The sequence below is a fragment of the Strix uralensis genome, chromosome Z, assembly GCF_047716275.1.
Source record: "Strix uralensis isolate ZFMK-TIS-50842 chromosome Z, bStrUra1, whole genome shotgun sequence".
NCBI lineage: Eukaryota > Metazoa > Chordata > Aves > Strigiformes > Strigidae > Strix > Strix uralensis.
This window is the reverse complement of record NC_134012.1, coordinates 32,775,879-32,793,575: the sequence shown is the minus strand read 5'-3', so window position 1 is coordinate 32,793,575 and position 17,697 is coordinate 32,775,879. Positions and strand designations below refer to the sequence as shown.

Below are 17,697 nucleotides of genomic sequence, written 5' to 3'. Positions count from 1 at the left end.
GCACTTTTTACACCAACATAAGTGGGCTGTTATAACTTAGTACAATACCTACTAGCACAATGGTTATCTGTTATAAAATATACAGGATTCATCTATAGGTCAACTCTGGCTTGGGCCTGTTGTACAAGCCTCAGCACTTCAGACCCTGAGGAATATTTGATTCTTTAGTTTGTGTAGTGAAGCAGATTTGAACTGTACTTAACAAGCAGAATTGCATTTGAATTGCTTTGGGAAAAAAGTCAGTTTTGATGTCTTTATTACGTATAATTTAATGTGTTCAGAAGTGAAACTGGTCAAGAACAACACAGAAAACTGAATTTTGCATTGTATAAGACACAGGATTTACACATTGTGGGAAAGCCTAAGGCAAGCACGCTTTCTAAGATCTGATTTGCTGCAACATAGTCCAGGCTTCTTTGATGAAAATCTGCGTTTAGTCATAACACAGCACTTACTTTTTGGTTTATGATTATGTAAGTAGAACAAATTTTCAATACATAACCATGACCTTCAAATACATTACAACTTTATACTGGATTTACACCAATCTTCTACATTAAGGAAACGGAATAAAAAGATTGCAGATTTATATATCTGCTACTTTGATTACTGAGAATAAATTATTATATGTGAGAAATGCCTGAATTTATAGAATCAACATTCAGCTTTTTTATTAAGTTACCAAGTTCAAATGCAAATATATTTAATAACATAGCCATGATAACATTAATAATTGGATTATGCATTAAAAATACTCCTGAAGAATTCCATTTTTTACAGAACTACATTTAGTACAGAATTCTAATAACTAAGTGCCTGCAAGCATCTGTTGACTAAAATATATTATGGCTGACAACAGATTTTTATCTCCTTTTTGTTCCCTCATCTGTTATTAAAAATAAAATAAAATTTTTAAATCTTTTCTTTTTCTTTAGATTATTTCTTTGCTTAGTAAACCTTTATTAAGAATGTCAGTCTGACACAAACAACAAACCAGATTATCTGGACTCCATATATGTAAAAAGCTAATCTCCCATCTTCCAAATCAAACCATGAAAATATCTCAAGACTTTTTGTTGTATGCTTCTGAACACTGAGCAGTACCTGAGAACAGTATGAAGCACCTGGTGTTTGTGGCTATTCCTCTGATGTACTGAGCATAACAGTCTGCATCATAACAGATTCTGCCCTTGCTACATAAAAGGCTTCAATTACTTTTTATTGGCTTATTCCCAATAGAAGCCACAAAGAAGATTTTTAAAACAGTCCATTACATCTACCATATTAGGAGGACTATAAGGTTGAAAACTAGCTTTTCCTTTAGGACAGAAGAAGGCAAGGCAATGAATGGGAGGTATGACATCCAAAACTGTTGCTGCCTAGTCAGGATTCAGCAGGCAGCCATACAGAAAAGTTGAAGTTGGAAAGGACCTCTGGAGGTCATCTAGTCCAAACCACCTGCTCAAGCAGGGTCACCTAGGGCAGATTGCTAAGGCCTATGTCCAGATGACTTTTGAAAATCTTCAAGGATGGAGACCCAACAGCCTCTCTGGGCAATCTTTTCCAGTGTTTGGTCACCTGCACAGTGAGAAGGGGCTTTCTTATGTTCGGGAGGACCTTCCTGTGTTTCAGTTTGTGCCCATTGCCTCTGGTCTTGTCACTAGGCACTACTGAAAGAATCTGACTCTATCTTCTTTGAACCCTCCCTTCAGATGTTTATATACATTGATGGGATATGCCCTGAGTCTTCTCTTCACTAGGCTAGACAATTCTACTTTATCATCTAGATAATTAATAAAGGTGTTGAATGTGACCTACCTCATGTTCCTATGACATAACTTTCCATGATATATTTCAGGGTGCCATGTGGAATAGGGGCTCCCTTGGGGCCAGGAGAGGTGGGGACTCCCTTGGGACTGGTAGGGCAGGGCCTCAGCCAGAGCCTGTACTGCTGCCCCCATCCAGGAAGCATGGTAGGCTGGAGGGATGGTCAAGGATAGCCTCAGAGCACGACTTCAGGCTCTTCTGTAGGCATAAGGACAGGCCAAGTCCAGGCTGCAATGTCAGCCTACAGGTGGATGTTGGGACTGGACCTGGTGAGTGGACCCAGGGTCAAGCACAGCCCCAGGATGACTGAAACAACTTCATCAAAAATTTACCATTGACACTGATGAAAGTGGCCCTTGAGTACATCTGTTCTTCATGTAGTAATGTAAGATAAGCTTTTGTTTAGGAGAAAATTATCTTTTTGAGCATAATTTTTATATTAAAGTTAAAACCTGGCATGTTAAGGTAATTATCAAGGGCTACATGCAAAGTACGTGTATTTTTATTTCCCTGATGAGAGAGTAAATGTATCTGAACAGGTGTTTCTCCAGATCATAGCTTCCATGTGCCTTGTGCATGGGTAACACATTCACCATTCCCCAGTTCCTGAAAACAGATAGCAGCTGTACTGGTTCCTGATATAAAGTACTGTAGCTTTTGACAGTCTTTGCATGTGTTGTCAATAGTCACTTTAGATTCCTGGATTCATTCACAAAAACAGAGACAGTAAGATATCTGATATCAAAAAATTCTAGAAATCAACCAGAGACAATTATCCCTAAGGTTATTGAATAAATTAGAATTTTTCCAGCTATACCTATTACTAAAATAGGTCTGCTTCAGCAGGAAAGATAAGGAAGACAGCCTTAAAGTTTTAAAATGCAGATCTTTTATGTGGCTTTATGTATTGTTACTGGAGCTGTAAAAAAAAAAAAAAAATCAGTGTTGTATGAAGCTTAAAAATGAGATCCACCTATATGGTTTTTGAAAACTGATCTATGCCACTCTTTATGTGGGAATTCCAAGAATTGTTTTAATAGCACAACCGTTTTTTAACCATGGACTATTTATGCACAGTTAAGAATTTCTGAAATCAAATCAGAATGGATCAGTAATTACATCCTTTCCTAATAACATAACTTCCTTTTCTTCTGAACAATATTGGTCCAAACAAACAGGAAGTTAGAACATGCCTATATCTGGCAGATTTCACTAGCACATATGGAGAGCATACTTAGTGTACTGAAGAGAGCAGTAAACAGACTGTACTGAATTTGCTAGGATGAATAGTGCATGGATGATGAACAATGTATTTAGAAGTATGAGCAATGTTTTTAATGAGTGTTGTCCTTGCACAATAAACTTGGGCCCTTTCCCTGACTAAGGTTGGTCATTAGGATTATCTTCGCATATGTTTACAGAAGCATGGTAGCTGAATTTCACGTAAAATTTTAAGCACAATCCATATGAAAGCCCAGAAAATCCAAACATTATTTGTTTGAAGCCAAATAAACCAAAACGAATAAATTGAATAAATTGAGAGTCTAGTACTTCTAAAAGCTAAAGCACTTTTTCTTCAGATCCCAAAGCCTAGTAAATATCATCTTTGCCACTGTTAGTTGACAGAAAGTTTTACATCAATCTGACAGTACAGTTTCAGGACCTGACGGGACTTGCCTTGACCTAGGCTGATTTTATCTTGCTTTAACAAATGTCTAGAGTCCAAGTGATTATTACCAAACATGTTGGAGCTGCAGCTCTGTGAGTTCCATCAGGCCAAGACCTGATGATTTATATCACCATCATAACTTGAATTTCTGAAATTTTGGCATATTTGATGTGTTATATCTTCATTTAGGTCATAACATTTCAAAAATGTTGGTTATCTAAAGCATCCAGCTTAATCTTATCTAACCAAATTTGAGATAACTTTATCTAGCTGGATATGCTCATCAACTGACTGCTTTTTGAGACTGAACAGAATCATTGTTATGTCAGAAAGAGTGAGCAGGGATATTTACTGAGATTATTTTTTAAATCGTCTTACTTGGCTTACAATTACTGCATCCTTCTCTGTCAATGTCTGGCTGCTGCCTTAAACCAAAAATTTTAAATAGCAGTATTCCCATGCGGTAATACATAGCCTATTTTTTTAAATCTTATTGCTCCTTAATTAACATTCCTTTCTGCTTGTTGTACATATCCCTCAAAAGAACCATGTACTCGTATATCCTTTGCTTCACATACAAGAGGTTGTAGAGGAAAAAGAATAACTTATATATGCATGTGTTGTATTTGATAGCAGAAGAAATAGAAAACTGCGATTCTCTTTCCAAAAAGCAGCCTGGATTGCAGGCTTGAAATTTGGAGGGGTGGTAGATCATTCCATTTTCAAATCAAAGCTGAAACTGTAGAAACTCCCTATGTTTAAATAGAGGAAAATTCTGCTTTCAAAGTTTAAAATCAAATTAAAGTTTGGTAGTACCTCAATCTCCCTTGTTAAGCTGTGGTTGCTAGGGTTTACAGGGTAACAGCTTCTAGTAAAGATCTAAGAAACCTTACTTAAATCCAATGTTTTCCTGGTAATCTGGCTCTGTGAACTGGAATTCCTGGACTTCCTTGTTTCAATTTAATTTTAATTCAAAACTCGACTAGAAAAACAACATGCAATCCAGTGTAAGTTGTCTCTGCTTTGAACTGGACTAAAAGAACCACTCCCAGGTTCCCTTCCAACCTAAATTATTTATGATTCTGTGGCTAGAAAACCATTTACAGTGACAGTCAGTTTTGTCTGAGAATTCCTTGCCAGCTATACTTGACTCATGTCATGATACTGCATACCAACACATCAGAAGACATTTCGTTCAGCCAGTTCCTCCAGGTGCATTATTATTTCTTTTTTTCCACTTCCGTAATGAACTTACATGTATTTTAGTTATATGTAATGAACATCATCTTAAAAAAAGCTCTCTCAAATTAGTAAATAAGTAAGATCTATGTAGGGATTTGGCAGTATGCTGAAACTGTATATGCAGTTATATTTCTTATATTTTCTTTTATTTTTCTTTCTTCCCCCCTCTCACTTGAAAGGATCTGTGATCTCTGCAGCTATCTTACCTACTGTATCCTTCACAGACTTTGTTGCTTATAAACTCTGAAGCTGGCCTTAGGGTTACAGTTTAAGATTGCTACAGAAATTGCTGGATTTGCTCTTTCTTACCCTCAAAAGTAATTATAAGCAATTTGGTCACCATTATGATTATAATAATAAGGGTCTGTAGTACCAAAATGAAGTAAAATTGTATTTTATGTTAATAGCTGCCCAAGCAGTTTCTGGTCATTTCAGTTATTTTCATGCCATATGCATTAACTTTTACATGTCTCCATATTAAAAATTAGAACAATTTATTTAAGAAATTACTCGGTACCCAACTGCAGCGTACATGAATGATGATTATTCACTCAGCCATGAGGTTTAAGGATGAAACTGTTTGTCAGAATGGAAGACAGAGCTTTCATTCTGAAAATAGAATCAAGCCAACCTTAAAATGCAAGACCTCTAAAGATTAAGTTGTCTAGCTTAATCAGAGGGAAGATTGAGGGATGAATTCTACATGAATATATATGTATATGCACAAAAATATAATAGGAAGGAGAGGACAGCCGGTTAACTTTGAAGACAAAATGGCGACATAAATCCAGTTATTGAGAGCCAACTTTTAGACAAATATAATATTAGAATTAGAAATAAACTTTCTAGTTGTGAGATATTTTTGTCAGAGTAGTGCAACTTTCAATCATTTGATAACACAACTATTTCAAAGGTATACTTCACTCCATAAAATTTTATAACCTCTGTGTACGGTTTTAATGAATATAGGACTGCTTTGGCTCATTCGGACCTTGAAATCTTTTAATCTCTGATTTCCCATTTTCATGATCATCTTTCAAGACTACTGGGGAAAACAAAATTTAATGCATTGACATTTTAATGTTCTTTGTACTTCCATCTATACATTAAACTAGTAACAAAATCAAATTTCATGCTTCAGAGCTTTAGCCAGTCATCAGCAAAGTGGAGTACATTGTCTTGATGCGCAATTGGTTAGATATATATTTTCTCATCTTTCTCTGAAGAATCAGAAGCTAGCTGCAACTGTAGACTAGAAGAAAAGATAGATGCAAAGACAAAAAATACTTCTTCAGTGTATCTGCTGACACGTTCAAGGTCATGCTGATCACTAGATTTTTATTCAAGTAGGAAATTTTCCCTGCTCATTCTGATGGGGAGTTTGGAAGTTTTTTGCAAACTTCTTAATTTTCTTTACAGCAAAATGAGTAGATGGAGTTCCTGAAGTGTCATAATATGAATATTATTTTTCAGCTTCTAAATTTTATGGTCATAATAACTCACATCTTGACTAGAAGTGTCAAAACTGAACTCAGCTGGTTTTGGATTATCTGGGTATATTTCAGATAATAAAATCCTACCACTAAAACCTGGAGTACATGGAGCCCTCCCTTGATGCCATGACCTACTCAGGGAGAAATGTGTACAGTCATTACACCTAAGGGCTGTAAGAAAGTGAAGTTATTGACCCTTGCAGCACTCAGACCAAAAGGCTGGCAGCTGTAGTGGTTGAGCTTGGAGAGCTGCCAGATCCCCACCCACCTGCTCTCTCACTCCCTCTCCTTAACAGGACAGGGGGAGAAAATAAGATTGAAAAGCTTGTCATCTGTTAATATCTCTACACTGTTTATGGGAACAGAACTAATACCACATTGGAAAATGTGGTATACCACTGGTTAAAATTAGGTGGAAGAAATAACCTAGCAAAGTCCTCGCTATTGATTATCTGTTTAGGATGAAAAAAAAAAAAAAAACAATGTGAGAAATCTGTACCTTCTTAAATAACATTGTATGTGAGGTTGAATAAATTAATTTATAGCTCTAGTTAAATAAGAACATGATGAACCTCAAGGAAATCTAAGTTCTTCACTAATCCCCCATTTACGTCTTTTTCTTATGGAACAAGATAACAGTCATATTTTCTTTTCCTAAAAATGAGATGTTTCTGTGGTGAGTTAACCTTGACTGACTTCCAGATGCCCACCAAGCCGCTCTCTCACTCCTCCTTCTCAACATAACTGGGGAAAAATAAGATGGAAGAGCTCATGGGTTGAGATAAAGACAGGGAGATCACTCACCAGTTACTGTCAACAGGCAAAACAGACTTGACTTGGAGAAAATTAATTTAATTCATTGCCAGATAAAAATAGAGCAAGATAGAAAAAAAGACAAAACTAAAACCACTTTTCTCCCACCCCCACCTTCTTCTCAGACTTAACTTCACTCCTGATTCTTCTACGACCTTCCACCCTGAGTGGTGCAAAAAGATGGGAGATGGGGGTTAAGGACAGTTCATGACACTTCATCTCTGCCTCTCCTTCCTTCACACACTTTTCCCCACTCCAGCATGGGGTTCTTCCCATGGTATACCACCCTTCATGAACTGCTCCAATGTGGGTCCTTTCCATGGCTTCAGTCCTTCCAGAACTGCTACAGCATGGGTTCTTTCCGTGGGGTACAGCCCTTCAGGAACAGACTGCTACAGCCTGAGTCCCCCATGGATTGCAGGTCCTGCCAGAACACCTGCTCCCACATGGGTTCCTCTCCACAGGCTCCTGTGTCGCCTCTTCACAGTCTGGAGCTTCCTTTAGGGCTTGTTTACGTGCTGTGGCATGGGGTCCTCCATGGCGTACACTGTGGATATCTGCTCCAATGTAGTCCTCCATGGACTGCAGGGGCAAAACCTATTTTATCACAATCTTCTGTGTGGGCTGCAGAGAAACATCTGTTCCAGCACCTAGAGCATCAATTCCTCCTCCTTGTCCTCCACTGTCCTTACTGTTTGTAGGGCTGTTTCACATTTTTCTCACATCTCTCTCTCACAACTGCTACACAGTATATTTTGCCCTTTCTTAAATACATTATCACAGAAGTGCCATCATCTTGGCTGAGGGACTCAGCTGTGTCCTGTGGTGGTAACATTTTGGAGATGGCTGGAACCAGCTCTGTCTCATGTGGTGGAAGTCTCTGTTCTCACAGAAACCGCCCCTGCAGCATTCTTCCTGCCTCCAGTCTTGCCACATAAACCTAATATAGTTCCCCATACAGGAAAAAAATACTAATTTATGATTTAAGAGTTTCTTCATTGCAAAGGCTTTACCAGATTACCATTATAAACTTTACTTCATCTTCCATCCACTCAAAAATACAAAACAAAGTAAACCAAAGAATCACACTGACCCCAAATTATAAATGGATGGATTACATCCAAAGTAAAGTTTGGGGGCAGCAGAAGACTAATAATCTCATGCTCTCTTGAAGACATGCTACAGTAAAAGAGATTCCTTATGATTCTTTCCACAAACAGAATAGAGAACATAGTATATGACTTTCTGCTGTTAAATATAAATTCTTGTAAAGGGATACTGGCTGGTAATATAAAGAGGTAACAGAAAAGCCTGTCATGGATTACCATACTCTATATTTTATGCTGTTGTTATTAATAAAAATTCTTAAATTCATGTTACATATAAAGATAGGGTTTTGTCATATTTTTTTTCTTTTGGTATTGTCAGTTTAAAAGATATGTTGTACACTTAGAAACAGGACCATGATGTTCAAGTCCTGACAGAAATTAAATGCATTTTAATATTTTTATTACTTCTGTAATTGTTCAGTGCCATGCTTGTGGTGTAGTTACATTATTGATAAAAACTCATCAACTTAGTCTGCATAACCCTTTAAGTACTAAAAAAGCTTTATTTGAGATCATGCTTTTGTTTTGGTTTTTGTTTGGTTTTATTTTTAAATTGTATGACTATGTCTGTAAGAAATGACTCAATGGCAAATTTTTTAATACTTTTTACCAAAGAGAGAAGTACAGCTCTCAAATACACAAAAAGTAACAAATATTCTGTCACTGGGAAAGAAAAAATTACTCTTAAAGGGTGTCACTTCCAGGGATAGTAACTAAAGATAAGATGTATATTCGTATTATTTGTTTTATTAATTTGACATTATTTGTTCTATTAATTTGATATTGTTTGCCTATGCATAATGAAAGATAATAGAATCATGAACATGTATGAATGAAGAGAAATAGAACAGGGATTTCATTTTTTTAAAGGGAAGTCATCAACAGCACATATAGCCACTCTTTCTGTCCAAAGAAATCAGCAAAGGCTGAACTCTGTTATTGCCACTACATATAGAAGCTGAAAGAATATCATGTCGTTTTTACAAATAATTTTCCTTTTAATTTGTTTTACACTATTAAGATGAACTGAAGAAGTATTTTCCCATCTTCAGAAATCATGAGTATCATGTAAACGTTCCTTAGTTGGGAATGATCACTGGTGTATTTTTCCTGTGATGGCTGAGGCAGGATTTCAGATTATGTCTTGTGATTTTAATAAGTAATTTTCAAACAAACTGTAATATCAGTGTCCCATGTTATATCGAGCATAACTGAATTCTTCTTCCCTACATTCTTTTGATCTGAACAAGGACTTTTGTACCAGCATTTCGTCATTTTTTTCCAGTTCTATCAACAGATCCAGTAAGACATATTACTTCTCCTCAAAATCCTCCCTTTAGTGTCTAGCTTCTGTCTTTGTGCAGCAGCATTGTTAAGTCTGAATTTAATACATTGGAATTCATTGTGGCCAGAAGCATATATGTAAATGTCAATGCTGAATCTTAACCTTTTTCTAATATTGTCAACTATTTATTGGCATCTGGCTTTTTCAGCCCATTTTCTGAGAACATGTAAATGTTTCAGCCCTCCTGGCAGGCAATTTCAGCATACATAATTGAAGAGACAATAATACACAGTGCTCCTGTAGTGGCTAACAGAAGCAGACAGCCCAAAGCTTCATGCTTATCTTCGGCTTTCATTCAGGAACCAAAGTGATGTTTCCTTCTGTTCCCAACTGATAACAAGTGCAAAATACAGGCGAAAATAACTTTGGGCCAACTGCATCCCTATCAGAAAAGGGAAAAACAAATTTCTGGGCTGATTGGCAAGAAAGTGGTGAAAGTAGGTTTGCTGAGTCTGAAATGTGTAAAGCTGGAGGCTAACAGAAAGGGAAACTGAGCTCTAGGAAACAAGAAGAGGAGAAAAGCCAAGAAAGGGCATAGGAAAAGATGAAGTACTTTGAAAGAAAACATAAGAATTCAAGATGAAAAAAAAAAAAAATTCTGAGATAAAGGGGTTATTTGCTTCACTGGAATGGAAAATGTGCACCCAGTTTGTTTTCCTACAGCAGTGTAAGTGTGGGATAAAAATCTCATGGTGTTGCTGCTGCACAAGTTTGTTTTCCAATTTCAAGTTAAGAGTAATAAAAGAGATTTCTACCCCTTAGCCTGTGCTGATGATTCAGTATTTAGTTAATCGTCATGTGTATCCTGTGTTCCTCTGCCTTGGCGAATTCTAGGCTAAAGCTGTTTGGAAATTTACCATTAGAATAATTTCTCATAAGAAAATATTAATTAGTTGCAAAATTGAACTAGTGAGGGCATATACAATAAAGAGAGGTTTTGGCTGAAGCACTTCAGAGGGATTTAATTCTGTCTTCCACATTCCACCTATTTGCCTTCCCAGTCTAAACATATCAGGAAGACATACTTAGATTTGCCTGTTCACTTCTTTTGGAAAGGTTGCTGCATTTCTGACAAAGTGTCCAGACACTTTTGGAATACTCCCTGTGGAAAAAAATGTTTTGAAACTCAAAAACTTTACAACAGTTGGAAAAAAAGTTCTAGTTCTGTTCTAGATAGCTATTTATGGTCAAATCTGTAAGCTTATTGAATTAAATTTGTCCTTAAGGGGATTTATGTGTATGAATAACTTCCACTAAAACTTGTACTGAAGGAAAGAGTAAAAAAAGGTTTCTGAGAGAGCAAATTTACTAATTGTGTCAGTCTGCAACTGCAGAGTGTTCAGGGAATAATTAGACTTTGCATTCCATGGAATTACATTAACTTCCTGTGTCTAAGATGAGGAATTTGGTTCTTATGTTAGAATTATAACACAGTAGAACAAGCTTTTAGCTGTTAGGAAATTGCATTTTATTAATTTTATAGGATTATTTTAATTGATTATAATGAATCAATTATTTGGACAGCTAGAGGGCAGGAGAAGTGTTACTGAATTTTTTTAGTGTTTAGGTCACAATTATTTTTATGAAGAAATAAAATGTGCCATTTACCTTCAAGAAAAAAGAATACATAAAATAACATTAGTACATAACATAGTTTAGTTCTCCTAGATGGTTACACTGAAAATTAAAGGTCACAAATTTGCCAGATGTGCAGTGCCTCTCCACCCAATGTTTGTATACAGAATTAAGGAAATAATTAATACTATTAATCATTCTTCTTGTCTGGCCTTATTATAACTGATCATTGATTCATAACTTGTATACCCTGTACAACAAGACTGTTGATGGATAATGATCTGAAACTTCTACAAATCAGCTGTGATTTTCTGAACATTGCTGTCCTGTCCACAGTGTTAGCATAGCATACAAGTTCACTATAAAGTTGTTTTAAGCCAGTGAGTTTGTGAAAAATTATGCCCACTGTAGAAATCCATTCATTGTGTTGTAATACAGCTGAGAACTATAATATGATGATAATTTCTCTTCATGATTGTTTGGTGCTCTTTTAGTTTGAACAACAGATGTATCATGTGGTCAAGAAGACATACAAAATTACTGAATATTTTAATGTTATAGATATAATGAATGACAATTTTTTCCCACTGTGTTTTTTCACATATGCATATCTTCATAGATGTCTCAGTCCTTTCTGATATACAGTGATATGGAAGCTGTGAATCTCAGTATGTATAATTAGAACAGATATTTAAGAAATACACAGTTTTCTATTTCCTCATTAATGTTATTAACTTTTATTGTGATGCTTGAGAAAATACATAGATCTCACAGCTCTCACTGTATTGTAATAATGCAAAGCAATCAGTTTGGTCAAGAAGAGTTTAACCTGGTAAAGATGTGTTGGCTTTTTGTAGAATAGAATAGAATAGTTCCAGTTGGAAGGGACCTACAATGACGACCTAGTCCAACTGTCTGACCAATGCAGGGCTGACCCAAAGTTAAAGCATGTTATTAAGGGCATTGTTCAAATGCCTCTTAAAAGCTGACAGGCTTGGGGCATAAACCACCTCTCTAGGAAGCCTGTTCCAATGTTTAACCACCCTCATAGTAAAGAAATACTTCCAAATGTCCAGCCCAAATCTCCCCCGGCACAACTTTGAACCATTCCTATGCTTTCTATCACTGGAACCCAGGGAGAAGAGATCAGCACCTCACTCTCCACTTCCCCTCGTCAGGAAGCTGAAGAGAGCAATGAGGTCACCCCTCAGCCTACCTTTCTCCAAATTAGACAAGCCCAAAATCCTTACAGTTCCTCACAGAACATGTTTTCCAGCTCTTTCACCATCTTTGCTGACCTCCACTTGATACATTAGAGGACGTTCACAACCTTCTTAAATTCTGGGGCCCAGAGCTGCACACAGTACTCTAGGTGAGGCTGCACCAACGCTAAATACAGCTCTTTTGACCAGCTGGTTATTCTGTGTTTGAATCCAGCATTTGGACTTGTGAAATTTCATCCTATTAATCATTACCCAATGTTCCAATCTATCCAGATCCCTCTGCAAGGCCTCTTGTCCCTCAAGAGAGTCAGCAGCACCTCCCAGTTTGGTATCATCAGCAAACTTGATAATAGTGCATTCAACTCCTGCATCCAGATTGTTAATGAATATATTGAACAGAACTGGCCCTAGAATTGAGCCCTGAGGAACACTGCTGGTGATTAGTTGCCAGCCAGATGTAGCCTCATTCACTATAACCCTTTGACCTCTGCCCTCAGCCAGTTCTTCACGCAGTGCACCATGAACCCACTCATCCCACAGTTGGACAACTTGTCCAGAAGGATGCTGTGAGGAACAGTATCAAAAGCCTTACTAAAATCCAAAAAATCTACATTTATTGCCTTCCCTTCATCCACTAGGCCGGTGACCTTATCACAGAAGGATGTCAAATTAGTTAACAGGACGTTCCCTTTGTGAACCTATGTTGACTGTGCCTGATGATTGCATTGTCCTTGAAATGTCTTTCAATAGAACTGAGTATAATCTTCTCCATAATTTTTCCAGTAACTGAGGTTAAACTAACAGGTCTGTAGTTTCCAGGGTCTTCTCTCATGCCCTTTTTGTAACATTAGCTAGCTTCCACTCAGCAGGGACCTCCCTAGACTCCCAAGACCTTTCGTAGATGATCAAGATGGGTCCTGACATAACATCTGCTAGCTCTTTCAGTACTCTGGGTTGAATCCCATCAGGCCCCATGGACTTGTGGACATTCACCTGGTACAGCTGGTCCCTTACAGTTTCAGTGTCCACAAATGGAAAGTCAGTGTTCCCACACTTGTGATCCTCCAGCTCAGGGGACTGGGCAGCCCAAGGTCTGTCGCCATTATTACAGGCAAAAAACGCATTGCGTGCCTCCACTTTTTCTTCATTCCTATTAGTCAGATAACCATCTTCAACAAGTATCAGTCCAATGTTTTCTTTAGTTCTCCTCTTGCTATTAACATACTTTAAAAAGACCTTCTTGTTATCTGATACAGCACTGGTCAGTTTCAACTCTCAATGAGCTTTGGCCTTTTACATCATCCTTCTGCCTATACGGACCACAGCTCTGTAATCTTCCTGTGAAGCCTGACCTTATTTCCAGAGATCATACAACTTCTTTTTCCTCTTGAGCTCCACAAGGAGTTCCCTGTTTAGCCAAGTTGTTTTTCTGCCCTGCTTACTTGACTTATGACATAGTGGAATTGCATGCTCCTGTGCTTCTAAAAGGGGATCCTTAAAAACTGACCAGCATGTAGGAACTCCTAAGGGGTACCCTCAAAAGCAGATTCCCAAGGTACCCTGAGAAGTAGGTACCTGAACAGCTTAAAGTTTTCTCTCCTGAGGTTCAGGGTAGCAACTCTGCTGACCTTTTTTCTCATTACACTAAAAATTTTTAACTCAACTCTTTTGTGACCTGTGTGGCCAAGACAGCCACCTGCCATCACATCTCCCATGAGTCCTTCTCTATTCACAAATAGCAAGTGTAGGAGGACATCTTTCCTAGCTGGCTCACTGAGTACTTGTGACAAGAAGTTATCTTTTGCAAACTCCAGGAATTTCCAAGACCTATTCATCACAGCAGTATGATGTTCCCAGCTGACATCTAGGAAGTTGAAATCCATAAGGACAAGGGCTACAGATCCAGAAATTTCTCCTAATTGCCTATGGAATAATTCATCAGTGCTTACATCCTGGCTGGGTGACCAGTAATAGACACCAGTACAACATCTCCTTTGTTTTCCATGCCCTTAATCCCCACCCAGAAGCTCTCAACCACATCATCATTAACTGTAAGAGCTGTACAATCAAACCTCTTCCTTATATATAGCACAACACCTCCACCTCTCCTGCCCTGTATATCCCTCCTGAAACAGCCTATAATGCTCCATCCTAGCACTCCAGTTGTGAGACTCATTCCATCAAGTCTCACTAATACCAATGATATCACAGTTCTGGGTACTAACCAGTGCTTCCAGTTCATCCTGTTTTTTTCTCATACTGTGTTTGTTGGTATACAAGCATTTCAGATAACGCTCTGAGTTCTCCTTGCTCCCAGGAGCAGTGTAACTGTTCCCACTAGCATTGCCACTCTCAGGCAATAACACATCAATGCTTGGCTTACGTACTGCAATCCTGTTGCTATCCTCTTCCCCCATCATTTCTACTTTAAAGCTCTCTTGATCAGTCCCACCAGCTTACACCGAAAGATGCTTTTTCCCCATCAGGGCAGATAGATCCCATCAGGACCCAGCATACTTTGTGTCTTCCATGGTTTAAAAAAACAAGGTTTTGATGGAAGCACCAGTCCTGGAACCACGTATTGATACACTGGGCTCATCTATTTCTTCCAAAGTCTCCCTCCATTACTGGGAAGACCGAGGAAAACACTACCTGTGCTCCTGAATTTTTTTAGCATTCTTCCTAAGGCTCTGTAATCTCTTTTTAGCAACCTTAGACTTTTTGTTGCAACAGCATTAGTACCCACAGGAAAGAGCAGGAATGGATAGTAGTCTGAAGGTTATACTAAGCTTTTCAGTCTTGTGGTGATCTACCTAATTTGAGCCTCAGGGAGGGAGCAAGCTCCCTGAAAAGTCTGCAAAAAGTTGTTTCTGTTCTGCACAGGAGGGAATCGCTAATGACCATAACTCACTGTTGCTTCTTGTCACTGGTCTTAATGCAGGTTTTGTTGTGAGGGTTGGTGTCTCTGACCATGGCAAGACTGCTTCCATAGGTTCCTCCTCTATCTCATTATGTTCTTCATCCACTGTACCCAGGGCCTCATGCCTATTCTGTAAAGGTATCTTAGAGGATAAGGAGGAGTTTCTCTTATGGCTCCATGCTGTAACCTTCTTCCACTTCTTAACCCATTTAACACTGTTTTCTTCCTGGCACAAACCAGATCCTGGACCTGCCTCCCTAGTGGCCCTGCCTGAGCTGGCTTGCATGCATCGGAGATGGCAGAGTGTGACTCCATTGATCAATCTGCTTCTCAGACTCTTAAATACTCCTCAGTCTGCCCACCTCTTCCTGCAGCTCGGCTGCCAAGCAGAGCAGTTCATCTATCTGGTCACACTTCCCCCAGGCTTGTTGGCAATCACTCTCCAACTTCAGGAATATCCCGTTACACATCCCGTAGCTGGAAACCTGGGTGCTTGCATGCTTGGACAGGAGCTCTACATGTGTGGCTGCATTGGTTCTACCAGGTGCTAGAGGCTCAGGAGAAGCAGAGAACACTGCTTTTTGTCAGGTGGTCACCATGCCACCACACACCTGCCTGCTGTCACTGATTGCTCTTTTTGTGCCTGCAAATAACTTTCATGAGGACCTGTCCTGTAATTTTTCCCAGGAACTAAAGTGAAACTGATTGGACTATGGTTTTCTGAATCTTCCTTTTGCCTGCTTTTGTAGATGGATATCATATTTGTCACTTTTTTAGTCAGTTGGGTCTTCTTTTTATCTTCATGACCTTTCAAAGGTTATAGAGAGCAGTTTAAAATTGAGAGACTTTATTAACCTTCTGTTTTAAAAATAATTTGTCATAATTTTGAAGACTCTAGTCCGTAATAAGGGGAAGAAATCTGGAAAAAATAAACAGTACTCTAAGATAAAAATAAATGTTCATCTTTGTTATTTAGATACCTGTAATAAATTACTTTGCTCCGAAACACTTCTATTTTCTACTGCTAAATATTTTGGTTTTACTTTCTTCAGTATCACATTTAGAAACGCATATTTTATATGAATAAATATTTTATTTAAATTTAACAATTACAAATAAATATAACAGTAAATTTTATAAGAAATTTTTATAGCAAAATAATTATTTATAGCATTTGTTTATGCACATATTGGATCACATATTTGAGAAATTAAGAGAGTGTAATAGTTTATGCTTCCATCCTTTGTATGAATGTTCTGATGAACCCTTAATGTGACAGGAAAATATAATGTAATGAATATCTTCTTGCACTTGGAAGACCATGAAAAAAAGTAACTGACACAATATTTTGTTCCAGGTGGGAGTAAAAAGCAACTGCTTTCCTGGCCCTTTACAACCTAGTTAAGAATTTGACTGATAGAATGTTGGCACCAGCTGTGGAAGAGCTGATCAGCCTCACCTCCAAGTAAGTGAAATCTTATGCATGCGGATGTTCATTTCAGATTAAATTGACAAAGCTTGTTGATTTCTAAGAACAAACATAAATTAAAAATGCCGTTTCTGAGACACTGTAGAGCACATTGGTTTCCCATGCTGTGGAATTCAATTTCTCGTTTAAACACATCTTTAAATCAGTATGTAACTTCATCTCTTCATAATGTTATTTTGCAAACTTAATGACATCATATTCTGATAACACTTCCTTTCTAGACAATTGAAAATATTCACTTAAAATAATTATAACTTCTTATAAAACATAAATATAAAACATGAACATATATTCAGTGATCATGAAAATAAAGAGAAACAGTAATCTATTTAATGTAAAAGACAAACTGGTGAAAAAAATGTAAGGTACATTATCTGGGTTCTAAATAAATGGACCTTCTTCCGTATTGCATTTCTCATGGAAGAAAACATGGGAGACAATTGTGGATGAAGGACAGAGTCAGAAGTCTTGGTTATCTGAAGATGATCTCTGAGAGAGTCTCACAAGTTATCACTTACATGCTAGGAGCTAAGGTGACAGCAGTGCTAAAACCACAAAGTAAGGAATTATACACACACATAAAAAAATCTGCAGAGGACTTCGTGATCGAAATATGTGGAAGGCAACAGCTGTATTAAAGCACACCTCTCATTCTTGCAGTCTTAGTTTTTTATTATTCATGGACTCCAGTACCTCGGTTTAACTTACAATAATTTACTTTCCCTTATATTCTTTCCTAGTAAATGTTAAAAAACAAAACCTACTTTTCTATAGCTAGTAGGAGCTCACAGAGAAGATAAAGGCAGGATGATTTTCAATTTGTCAGATATGCTTTTTACTCACAGTATAACACAGTAAAATTTATCAGTGAAAGTCTGTTTTCCTCTTTGAACAACTGCTAAGAAACCTGGAGGATACTAGCCTGGGAAAAGGAGAAAAAGGAGAGAAGGAGAAGAAGAAAGAAAGAAAGATGGTGAGGGTGGAGTATCAAT

The 17,697-nt window shown here is 37.7% G+C and overlaps 1 long non-coding RNA gene across 2 annotated transcripts in view; it reads left to right on the top strand.

Annotated features, from left to right (window-relative positions):
• Nucleotides 1-17,697, top strand: part of LOC141937531 (uncharacterized) — an 847,382-nt gene that overhangs the window by 329,121 nt on the left and 500,564 nt on the right. For both annotated transcript variants that reach the window (XR_012626995.1, XR_012626996.1), the window contains exon 4: nt 16,574-16,681. This is a non-coding gene — a long non-coding RNA (uncharacterized LOC141937531). The remainder of the gene's footprint in view (nt 1-16,573; nt 16,682-17,697) is intronic.